The following is an 11,987-nucleotide window of genomic DNA, read 5'->3' on the forward strand; positions in this document are numbered from 1 at the left end:
TTAAGTGTCTTTAACTACATTTTGGTGTACTTGGGAGTGGAAGATTTGAAGTGCAAACACAGGAGGAAGCCAAGAAACAGAGGTGCTATGCCTTGCTTCCTTACCATGGTATAGACTAAGAGGTGCAACAATGCTTTGGTCTACAAGTCAGATATTTCATACAACATGCCCTGTGTTTAGATGGAGAGAAAAAAATAGAGACCAAAACATAGAGCAGGAAGAGAAAAAAACCTCAGTCTAATCAGCTAAAATATCATTAAATATATATGTCATGCAATTTTATTGAAAGATATAGAAAGACATGCCACTGGATGGAGATTTACACTGTGATGTGTCATTTTCTAGTAATCAATATGAAAGAGAGAGAGAAGTATTTCAAAACACTATGTATGAAAGAAAGAAAAATAAAAAAATTAGTTAGAAGAGAATGATAAAAAATACATGATACTTAGAGTAAAAATAACAGAAGTCTCAAAAACAGAAAAATGAATGGAAATATAGAAGAAAAGTAATAGAACAAATAATGGAAAAACACTGGAAAACCATTACCAAGTAGTAATTATTTTTTGAATATACGATCTATTGAAATATGTCAGGATTGTATCAAAATATATAGGGAAAAGCTCATTGGGTATATAAGAACTCTATGTACACGTTTAAGAAATTCATGAATCATTTTAAAGAAAATATAATGAAATAATGTGTAATACTATTTAATATGCTATAGCAAGAAAAATAGAAGAAGTTATTTGTATGAACATTAGAATTCAATGATTCCTTGAATGTTCTAGCAAATATCCAAAAACATGAAAATTAAATATTCTGGTATCAAATATTTGAGGAAAAAATATTGAAAACTCTTGTTTTCTTCCAGGTTACATACACAGAGAACCTATATCTTCAGGTGTAAGAAACTTACAAAAATAGTAAGAAACTCTGGAGAGGAGACTAGTTAAAAAATAAATGCATTACAGATACATATATATTTCTATTATAGCAGTATACATTTGAAGAGAGCATTGAGAAATAATAAAATTAGCCACAAAGTTATAAAATGATTACAAATTACTTAAACATGACATGGACAGAATTCATAGGTCAAAAGCCTATGTAATATTATTGAATATTACAAAACAAAGCAAAATATTACAAAAAACTGCTAAAGACAATGACATACTTTCAGATGCGAAGATGTAATATGAAATTGACCTGATTTTCACATAAACAATAATTGATTAAAGTATAACATAAAAATGAATTATTTCCACTTTAGAATATGTTTGCTCTAAATATGTATCAACAAATTATTTATTTAGAGCAGAACAGTTAAAAAACGATATCAAAATTCATATAAAGTCACAAATAACATACAATAAAAATATCAACAAGAGAATAAATCAGATGTTGCTGTGACTTGGTAATATTGGAACGTGCTATAAAAACCCCATTGCAACTTAAATCAGTATTGGAAAAGAATAGAAATTAAATCAGCCTGTGGAGGCTGACAGTAGCCTATCTATTATTCAATTACATTAGCTTTCCCATTTTTTTTCAATGAACTTCCATGTGTGTGCATTTTTAAGGACATTTGCTATTCTGTCTAATTCAAATGCTCTCCTGTGAGATACATATAGCTTGCTTTTTAGCACCTTTCAGTTGTCTGCTCAAACGTCATTTTATAAAGGAATACATCAGTGAACCCTCAGTGTAAAAGAACACTCTCCACTCTCTGTTCTCTATTTCACTTTATTACCTCCAAACATTTATTTGTGTATTTAGTTATTTAGTTAGCTAGTTATTTTCTGCTTTTCCTTGGTAGGATATCAACTCAATGAGAATATCAACTTTGTTTTGTTCTTTCTTATAACTGAAGGATTTAGAAAATTTTATGGCACAAAAGATATATTCAAAAACCTAAAATAAGTCACAATATTTATATGAGAATTTAAAATGGAACAAAGGCAGCATTTCAATGTGGAAGAAAGGGATGGTTAAACTAAATAAAGCTAGCACAACTGGCTACCCATCTGGAAGAAAATTGAGTTGGAGCCTGTCTTACATCAGAGAAAAAATAAATTCCAGATGGTTTAGAAGCTTAAATAGAAAAATAAATGATTAAGTAAATAAAACAAAAGTATTACAAAATATTTCAAGCATAAGGGTAACCTTCATAATTAAGAAAAGTAAAAAGATAAAAAAGCAGCTTCTTTGTCTATAAAAATAAATTAGAGTCTATATATTTGTTACTTCCACATAGAATAAATATATTATTTATATAATATACATATAAGAAAATATGTATATATGCACACATGAAAACATAGTAAGAAGTTATACAACAGACTCAAGGAAGTAGAAAACTATTTATCAGCCCAATAATAAAGAAAAAAGAGTTGAGTTTTTAAAAATCTATTATAAATTTAAAGAAAAAGTGAATGAAATAATCTTAAATGTCTAATTTAAATAACCAATGACAATAAAAAGGAATATTTATGTTTTCTGTAGTCAAGATAATGAAACTTCCAGGAATAATATATCTTTGTGTCTACCATATTAGGAAAATTTAATATGTGATGATATCTTTTTGCAGTGGAGATGAAGAAAAATGCTTTCATAAATTTCAATTGAAATAGGATTATTGCTTGGCAATTTGCATTATCTATTCATTTTAATAGATTAAATAATATCCATACCTTATGTATTAGTCAAATTTGTTTACAATTACAAAGAATCTGAAAACTAAAGTGACTTAAAACAACGAACACTTAATTTATTAATACGTCTTAGAATCACATGTGATTCTGATATAGTTTGTTGGGGTTTTCTCGTTCTAGAAACCAGGCTCAAAAAGCAATCACTATTGAAGGCCCATTCTGTTCATTAGGTAGAGCAAACCTCAAGTGATTATTAAGAATTTACCATTTAAAGTTATATCCCTTTGATAACGGCACCTTCAAGTTCACTAAGGTGGGAAAACACACTCCAAATTAATGTATGAGGAAGAAGAGAATGAATATTTGCTGAGTGGTAAAGGACTCTATCACATGATTTAACGTAGCATTTTCACTCCAGTGGATCAATCCTTTGGACTCAAACATGAACATTTATCTATGCAAAAAACTGAAGTGTGATTCCTCACAAAGTATCTAAGACCTAATCTCCAAAACCTCCAAATATATAGTCTTACATGGTAAAGGTTACTTTGGACTAAGGGTTTTGAGATTGGAAGATAATTCTGGATTATGTGTGGGGACCAAAGTAATCACAAAGGTTCTTATTAGAAGAAAGAAGGAGGATCAGAGTCAGTCTAAGATGTTATTTTGGAGGGAAAAGATTGGAGTAGTATGAACAAGAATATCATTTTTTCACTCCTATGTGGAATCTAAACCTAAAAATAATAATAAAACATAATTATAAAAGGGGGACTGTATCTTTTTGGGGGGGAACAAATGTTGGAAGGAGAAAGGAGAGGGTGAAAAGTATGAATATGTTGAAGTGTTTATATACATGTGTGGAAATAGAATAATGAAACCCACCAAAAATTGTTTAAAAAGAGGGGGAGGAGAAAAGAGGGCTCATAAAGAGTAATATGGATGATGTGAATTTGACCAAAATACATTATATGCATTTTATAAATATGAGAAAGAAACTTCTTTGTACAATGAGTTTACAAAAATAAAATTAAGTTAAAAATAATAAAATTATATATATATATGAGTATAATGGAATCTTAAACACATTTATCATTTTTACATTTTTGTTTTTCTACATTTAAATTAGAACATAAAGTACTATAATCACATATTAATAAAAATTACCAATGATTTTAATTTTTACTTGCAATTTTATAAATATTTTGTGTTTCTAATTTTAACAGCCTTATTATAATGCAATTTATATACAAAATACTGCATGTATTTAAAGTATACAATTTTATGAACTTTGAATATGTAGATGCACTTTGGAAGTCATCAGACTCTCAAGGTAATAAATATGTCCATCACCTCCAAAAGCTTATCATTAGCTCCTTTTATGAATATGTGTGGTAAAAACACTTATTTTGGGAATTACTGTCAACAAATTTTTTTAGTGTTCAATATATTATTGTTAACTTTAAGTAACTACAGGGACTATGGTTGCATAGTTGATCTCAAAAACATATTCTTTGTGTATAAAAGAAACTTTAAACTTATTGAGCAAGTCTCATCACCTCTCCCCCAATCTCCAACCAACATTCTAGTCTTTGTTTTTCTAAGTTCCAACTATTTCAGGTACCTAATTTAAATAGAATGAGGCAGTATTTGTTTTTCTGTGACTGGCTTAATACTTTGAACATAATGTCACTTAACATAAAATTGCAATTGATTACATTGTAAAATTATTTATTTTTACAGATACCTATTGGAATTCCACTGGCATCATGATGGGAGCTGGAGATGCACAGGAAAAGAAAATAATGTAGTTACTGCTGATCTTCACCTTGACTGTGTCATTTCTCTATTGATTTACATAAGGTTTCTTTACATATTATCATTGCTGTCCATATGTCATGGTAAACATCTTAGTGTGTAAAACTTTCTTTGAATTTAGTGTTATTGCCCCAAAGGAAAATTATTGAGACTAGTTGAAAAAAAATGTTTAAGAACTTTATCTTTTTCCAGCTCTACAAATGAGACAATACTTAAAATTCATTATAAAAGTTTGCCAACCTCCAGGATGCATCATCAATCATTATGACCTTGATACAAAATACATTCTATAGGAAATCTGGCAACAACTCACAAGTACTTTTTCCTCTATTATAGTTTTGCCCCATAGATGAGACCTAAGAGAAGCTAACTTGCCATCAAAATAGAAGAAATTTAATATTTACTTTGTTGAGGCTTACTATACATTAAATACTATCTTATATTTGTTATTTTATTTATTTTACATGTAAGAGTGTCTACAAATCAATACTTTACTGTTAAACTTTTTCATGTATAAAAAGGCTGAAGCATATATAATGCTTTCATTTGCATGATATAATTTATGACCAAGTTTTATCAATCTAAAAATGTGTTTTTATTTGTCAGTTTATCCCTTGAGTTCTCTCACTGGATAAATGTTTAGTAACTGACTTTTCAGAATAATATCAAAAAATAACTTCAAAATGTGATTTTCATTTGAACAAGGAGGGAAGGAAAGAAAGTCAGTGAAAATGTTTTAAGGGAACTTTATGAAAGCGTTTGAAGCTTTGAAATATGATGTCCTCTCCTCCTTAACAATTTGCAACAAAAGCTCAATTGAGTACTTTTCCTTCATGCTAGTGTCCCTTTAATCTTATGGGAACTTAGCTTGCCTTCTTTTCTGATTTTCCTGTGAGAGAGAAAGACAGACAATGAGATTGTACTGATCTAAAATGCTTCCTTCTCTTGTTTTCCTCCCATCTCCTCCTCACAACTAGGCTCATCTCAATACTGCCATTCTTTTTGATAATGGAATTGCATTATTGTAGTGAATACTGGCAGCTATTCTATGGGGGAGGTATAAAATAGAACAATTAGATTTATAAGATCCATTCACAGTACATCAATTTTAAACAAAAAGAGAAAGAGAAAGAAAGAAAGGGAGAGAAGGAGGGAGGACATGATGGAGGAAGAGAAAGAAAGAAAATTGCATCTTAAGGATAAATAAAAATCACTTTGTCAATGTCTGTCCAGGATAGTAGCAGAAAAATGTAAATAAAGGTCATTCAATGAAATCACTAAAATTCTTCTTCAGGAGGTACAAGTAGTGTCAGCGAATTATTCAGGCTAAGGGTGTGCAGAAGACAGTGAAAATCTGATTAGTAGCCAAGATCTTTGGCATTATGCATACAAAAGATAGGCCTATAATGATAATAACAATAATTATAGCTTGCTACTTTCTATGAAATATGCCACTTTTTTGGATTGGAAGTGCATCTATAAACGAAACCCTATATAGTAGGCAACTCAGTTATTACTAAGCCATCTTGCATATGACCAAACCCTGAGGAGTTACTGCTTGCTCAAAATGACTCAGTTAGTTTGTATTATAGCCTGAATTAGGTCCAGGTTTTGTAAACCAAATCCATTATTTTCTTCTTCCCCACAGCACCATAAAAATTGTGAAGGAGGTGATCATTTATATACACCTTCATTATCCCTGAACTATTCGCCGTGATCTTTGCTGAATAAGGGAAAATGTACCAGAAGGTGTAGAGAGACAATGGAATTTGAGACTAACAAATTCCTGGCTTACTTTCAAAACATGGAAATAAGCTAAGTATGACAAACTACAGACTGGTGGTTTTGATACCCACACAATTCTAGAGCAGTAACTTGATGGAAAGATTGAGAGGTCCGTGACAGACATGGTGTGATTTATTCATTTTATAATCTGTTGGTGTCTGGAGCTAGGTTCTGCAATAATGAAAGGGTTCACCATAGTTTCAACTAGGTAAGACTCCTGTGAGCAGCAGCTGTTTTCAGGTGCCCAGGAGTGACCAGGGTCACTTAGATTTCTTATAGTCTTTATCAACTTCCTTCAATTATTTATGTGAACAAGTATAGGAAGTTTACTCTGAAAACATCTTTGGGAAAAGGACTTTGCCCCTCCAGATTAATTTCTACCTTCCTTTCAGAAAATTTGGAACTGCCTCTGCATTGAACTAACCTCATTTTCTCCTATATTAAGTTTACTAGACCAGAAAAAGTTAGTAGATAAGATGTATCTGGATGAGAGCAAGACATTTGTCAAATGTCTTCCCTTATATCCATGTGGAAAAGGCTAGTATAATTAGAAGAGCTAGTGACTGGTTGAATGATTTTATCCAAATGAATTCATATGCATTAAAGTGAAATTTCTAGTTGGCTGCTTTGGACGGTGGTCGGAGTAAGTCTATCTTTCTCGTTTCAGTTTTACTTCACAATGGTGATAGTGATTATAATGGCTATTGCTTTTGTTTTTCTTTGTCTGATTAGGAAACATCTCAACCTTGCTTTCACTCTGGAGAAATTTCCTTTTCTTCATCCTATGTGATTCTTGGGAGCATAGTTAATACATTTAATTTCTATTCACCTGGCCAGAAAAAATGGGCATATAATCAAGACCTGGTCAATTAGAAGAACCCATCATCCTTGGATCCAGAATTATTGTCCCTACATTGCATTTCAAAGCCTGTTCTACATTACTTACTATCACTATAATCCAGCAAAATTGGGCATTATTCTTCTCTCGCTTGAGAGAAAGAAACTGAGGGGCAGAGAGCTCTTTTCATTTACTCAAGGTCACCCATTTAAAATTTTTGAACGCAGATTCATATCCTGTGACATTTTGTTTTCCTAGCTCTTCACCCAGGGTCAGTGTTTCCATTAGGCACAGTAGGCTCAAATGCACTTTAGAGGACCACAAAAATGTTTGATTTTCATTTCTTTTTAAATAAAAGAAGAAAATAAACATAATAGTACTGAACATATAATAATGAATTCAGCCTGAATTGTATCCATCTTTATACCATTGTGACCTTGAAATATATGTAAATATCTTTATGGGGGCAGGGGCTCCATCTGGCAAAGTATTTAGGACTTACGACAGGTATTATGCAGACCCCTCTCTGGGCTGAGTGTACTTCCTTTTTCAGATCCAGGGAAAAGGTGAAGAATGCATTTGGTAAGGTGTGCAAGCAATGGGGAGGAAGATTGGAACAGTGGAAAATGTATTGAGATTGATTAATGAAGAACAAAATGGGTCTCTTGTAAAGAGAAAGTGTTGTAATGGCTAAGTTTATGCTTCATGCTCACTCTGCTTGCTTTGTCTCTGTATCCTTATGAATGCAATGGGGGAATTTCTATTTTCCCTGTTTTGCACATCGGCACATGAAGGGCTTTCATGGAATTTCTTTTAAAATAATCAGGAAAACAAGAAGATGAGCTCTTCTCTTTTAAAAACTATGAAGCATCTAAATAGAAAAAACAAAACTGGTATTTGTGTTATACTTGTAATTAAAAATTATACACTTTGAATTCTATTAAACCTTTGTCCAATTCCACATCCCTTCTTTCCTCAGCTGATTCACAGATTAGATTTTATGTGCCTTCATGTCAATGCTATTTTAAAATGCAGTTTTCTATCATTTTTTATGGAGGAAAGGGGCCATGAAAGCAAGTTATTCAGGCTCTTTGGCTATTAGAGACACAGATTAACCACCTCACAATGTCTAACAGGATTTCAGTAGATAGTGACTAACTTATTTGTATACATACCATTTCATACATGAGAAAACAGATTTAGAAAGCAAAAATAAATTGCTCAAGATCACAATTATAGAGGCAGAGTTCAAATTTAGTAGCCACTGAAATGGGAGAGAAGTCTGTGAAGAAAAGTTCATTGTCAAGGATCAGATTTCAGTCTTATTTGAGAAGTCAAAGATTATTATAAACTCAAAAAAAAATGGTGACCTCTCACCGTCCCATTTGTACCTCGGCTATTATTTCCATGCAGCCACCAGGCCGCCTAGATTATCCAGGATATATTATTTCTGCCTCTTGTAGCATATTAGGGAATTCAGACTTGAGTTTTTGTTCCATTGGGAAATTTCCAACAAAACTAAAAGACAGTCTGCATCTTCTTTCAGTGTAAATATCACTCCTTTACCATTTTCACCTAAAACATCCACCAAGTTAGGAATTATGTAGTATACAGGGGACCTTAGATAGTGATGAGATAATGATGATAATTACATTAATAAAAAGAATACTCAGCCATGAAATGTCTCAGTATTGTGTAATTTATAAAATGCTTTCAAATTTAATCTCATTCAATCTTTATAATAATACCGAGAATAAGGTAGGATGGGTGATATTATACCCAATTTACAGATGAAAAAATTGAAGCCCAGTAAAGTTAATGATTGTCACTCATCTCATGTTGAGTCTAATATCCAAGACGTCAGCCTCCATGCCTTTGGTGACAATATGGTAAAATATCAAAGATTTCTAAAGTCATTTATTCACATAACAATCTCTAGGTAGACACTTATATGTTTTAGATTTCATGTTTTTGAGGACAGATCTAGTGTCTAACTTCACAATTTAACTTGAGTCAGCCAATGTTTATTCAGAACCTTATGCAAAAACAAACTGTGTGATTCTGCTAGAAGAAATAGAAAATCAAAATGTCGATCTTGTCCTGAGTTTTGCAATTCAGAACTTTACGATTTTGTGGGATAGAGAGATATATTGATAGCTAATCATAATTGAAAGCTTGCTGAAATAAGGACCATAGCAAATACATATGGAAAGCATGAAGATCATAACAGAACATTAACCTGTTATGCAGCTACAATCCCAGCTACTCAGGAGGCAAAGGCAGGAATGCCATGAATTTGAGGCCAGTTTTTGTCCCCAAAACAAAATTTTAAAAGGGGTGATGGTGGTGGTGTAGTCCATGTAGTAGAGCATTTGCCTAGCATGCATAAGACCCTGGATTCAATCACCAGTAGTACAAAAAAATATTCTTAGGGCTTGAGGATAAGGAAAATGTTGATAGTCAAAGAAAGAAAAAGAGAACAGATTAAAGGAATAACTATGAGAAAATTTATGCCGGTACCTAACATGCTTGTAAATTGTCAAATATTGTAACTCTCATTTTTTTCTCTGATCAACATAAGTACAGGTCTGATGAGATTCCCTCAAGTTTTAGGTCTGGGAAGCTATAGACATAATTCGATTGTCGATCTGAGAATCTTCCAGCAACTTTGATGAGATCATGAGGAGCTTGGTTTGTCCTATTAGGGCTTACCTAATGAATTGTAGATGCTTCATTTACTCTTTTTCAGCCAGCAACAGTGGTTCACACTTTTTTGTAACTATCCACTCTTTACCACCCATTTTAAGCCATCTGTTCACATCAGTGAGGGAAAAATATCTGTATCTTGCCTCTGTTTGCTTCTACTTATCCCTACGACCAAGAACCCACAGAGCAAATGACCTTGTTATACTATAGCAATAAGCAGTAAGAATGCATCGTGTTTGAATTCGGAGTAGTTTACAACTAAGAAACCCCAGGTAGTTTAAAAACTATTCATTATGTTTAGTAATGTTTAATCAGTGAATTGATCTATAGATAAAGAACAGGGGTAAGAAAAACTGGTATCTGAACTCAATTCTGCAGTGTGAAGTTTGCTAAGTTCTTCCTCAGCTCCTCAGATACCCATTCTTAAAATAATTAAAATAATAATAATAAACCCAAACTCCTAGACTTTAACATTCTGTGTTAATTGTCTAAAATATGTATTCTAAGGGAATCTAATGCAAAGATTTAGCTAAACTCTAGATGTCTTTGGCAGGCTCAGAAAAAGTAACCAATTTTTTCAAAAGAAAAATTGTTTTACCCTTTTGTCCTAGTGACCTTTTGGGGAAAAGTGTTAAGGAACAGAGACAAAGAAATTTGTCTTTGAAGTACTTTGTCCTTATCAAAGTCCAAAAAAACCATTTGTGTTTCTGATCTGTGTTTGGAGCCAGATCTCTCACATGCTATCACCTTTGCTCCTTTCTTCCTTATGCATTAGGAGGTGATTGCAATGTAGTGAACATCTCTATACACTGAAGCCAGGCAGTTAGAGTCAAGGTTTATCCATCATTTGTTACTTCCCTGTCATATGGCCTTGTCTGAATTATTTTGCCTCTTTTTGCCACTTAATTTCATATCCATTAAATGCAACTAACAATTTTTTTATAAAGTTGTTATGTGGACTACATAGGATAAGGTATTTGTACTGACCTACAATACTGCCTGTCCCCCACCAAAAAAGCCCAAAAAAATTATAATGAGAAAGTCACGTTAAACACCTTACCTTTTTCTTTTTTTGAAGGCAATCAGTAAAGCAACTAAAAATAGAGTCAATGCTTTCAAAACATGGCCATTCCATCTAAACCCAAGCTCATCCATTCATCTGTTATATGGAAATAATTCTTTTTAATGAAGCTGGTGAGTGTGAAGTGAGATAATGCCTGCCTATATAAAACTTTGTGTATGGCTATATATACATGACAAAGATTAGATAAATTATCATTCTCATTCATGGTTTATTCCTTAACTCATTCCACCCTCCATCATGGATTATTATGTCCTAAAATTACTTCCTGAGAACCCACAAGATGATAGATTCTGTGCAGTATTCTGGGTACATAATGACAAACGTGTTTTGTTCTCTCACTTTCTCAGTATAAGTTTATATTCTAGAGATAAAAAATAGACACATAGCTATTTCCAATCCAACATTCTATGAAATGCACAAGACATTATGAAATTTCATAGAAAATCCTTAACTTGATTTAGGCAGTATGTTCAGAGATGCTTTCTTTGAGGAGATACAAGTGTGCTGAATAAAGAAGGATTAGTGACTACAGTTTGATCAAAAGTGGATAAGAAAATGTGTGTACTCCTGGAAGGTAAATGTGATACTCAAGTTTTGTGTTCTATTTGAAAGCCCTCAATCCTTAAACCTCCTTCCCCATAAATGAAAAACAGAAGTCCTAGAGATAGGATCCAGACATTAGTGTTTTGAAGGTTCCACAGATGATTTCAATGTGCAACCAAGTGTGGAACCATCGGCATAGTGTATGGTGACACAATTGTTGTATGGATAGAAAACTGCAGTGTCCTAAAATAAGCATAGGCCAATGAGAACAGACTGAAGTAACAGGGCAATGAGTTTGTACAAGTCTTTACATGATGTGTAGCTATTGGGAGGTTTGAGAGGAGAGTCTCCTGTTTGTATTTTAGAAAGATCTCTTCTAACATAACTCAATACAGAATTCCAGGGGAAGCACAAATGATACACAATTTTCAGAGAAAACTATAGTAAATCAATTAGTTATGGATGAGTGCTCCTTAGACATTCTTGAGGGAAATGTGGAGTTTATAAATGTTCTGATCCCTTGGACTTTCCCACAGATCCAAAAGAAGGTCTTAGAAAAAGG

Source organism: Castor canadensis, chromosome 13, assembly GCF_047511655.1.
Source record: "Castor canadensis chromosome 13, mCasCan1.hap1v2, whole genome shotgun sequence".
Taxonomy (NCBI): Eukaryota; Metazoa; Chordata; class Mammalia; order Rodentia; family Castoridae; genus Castor; species Castor canadensis.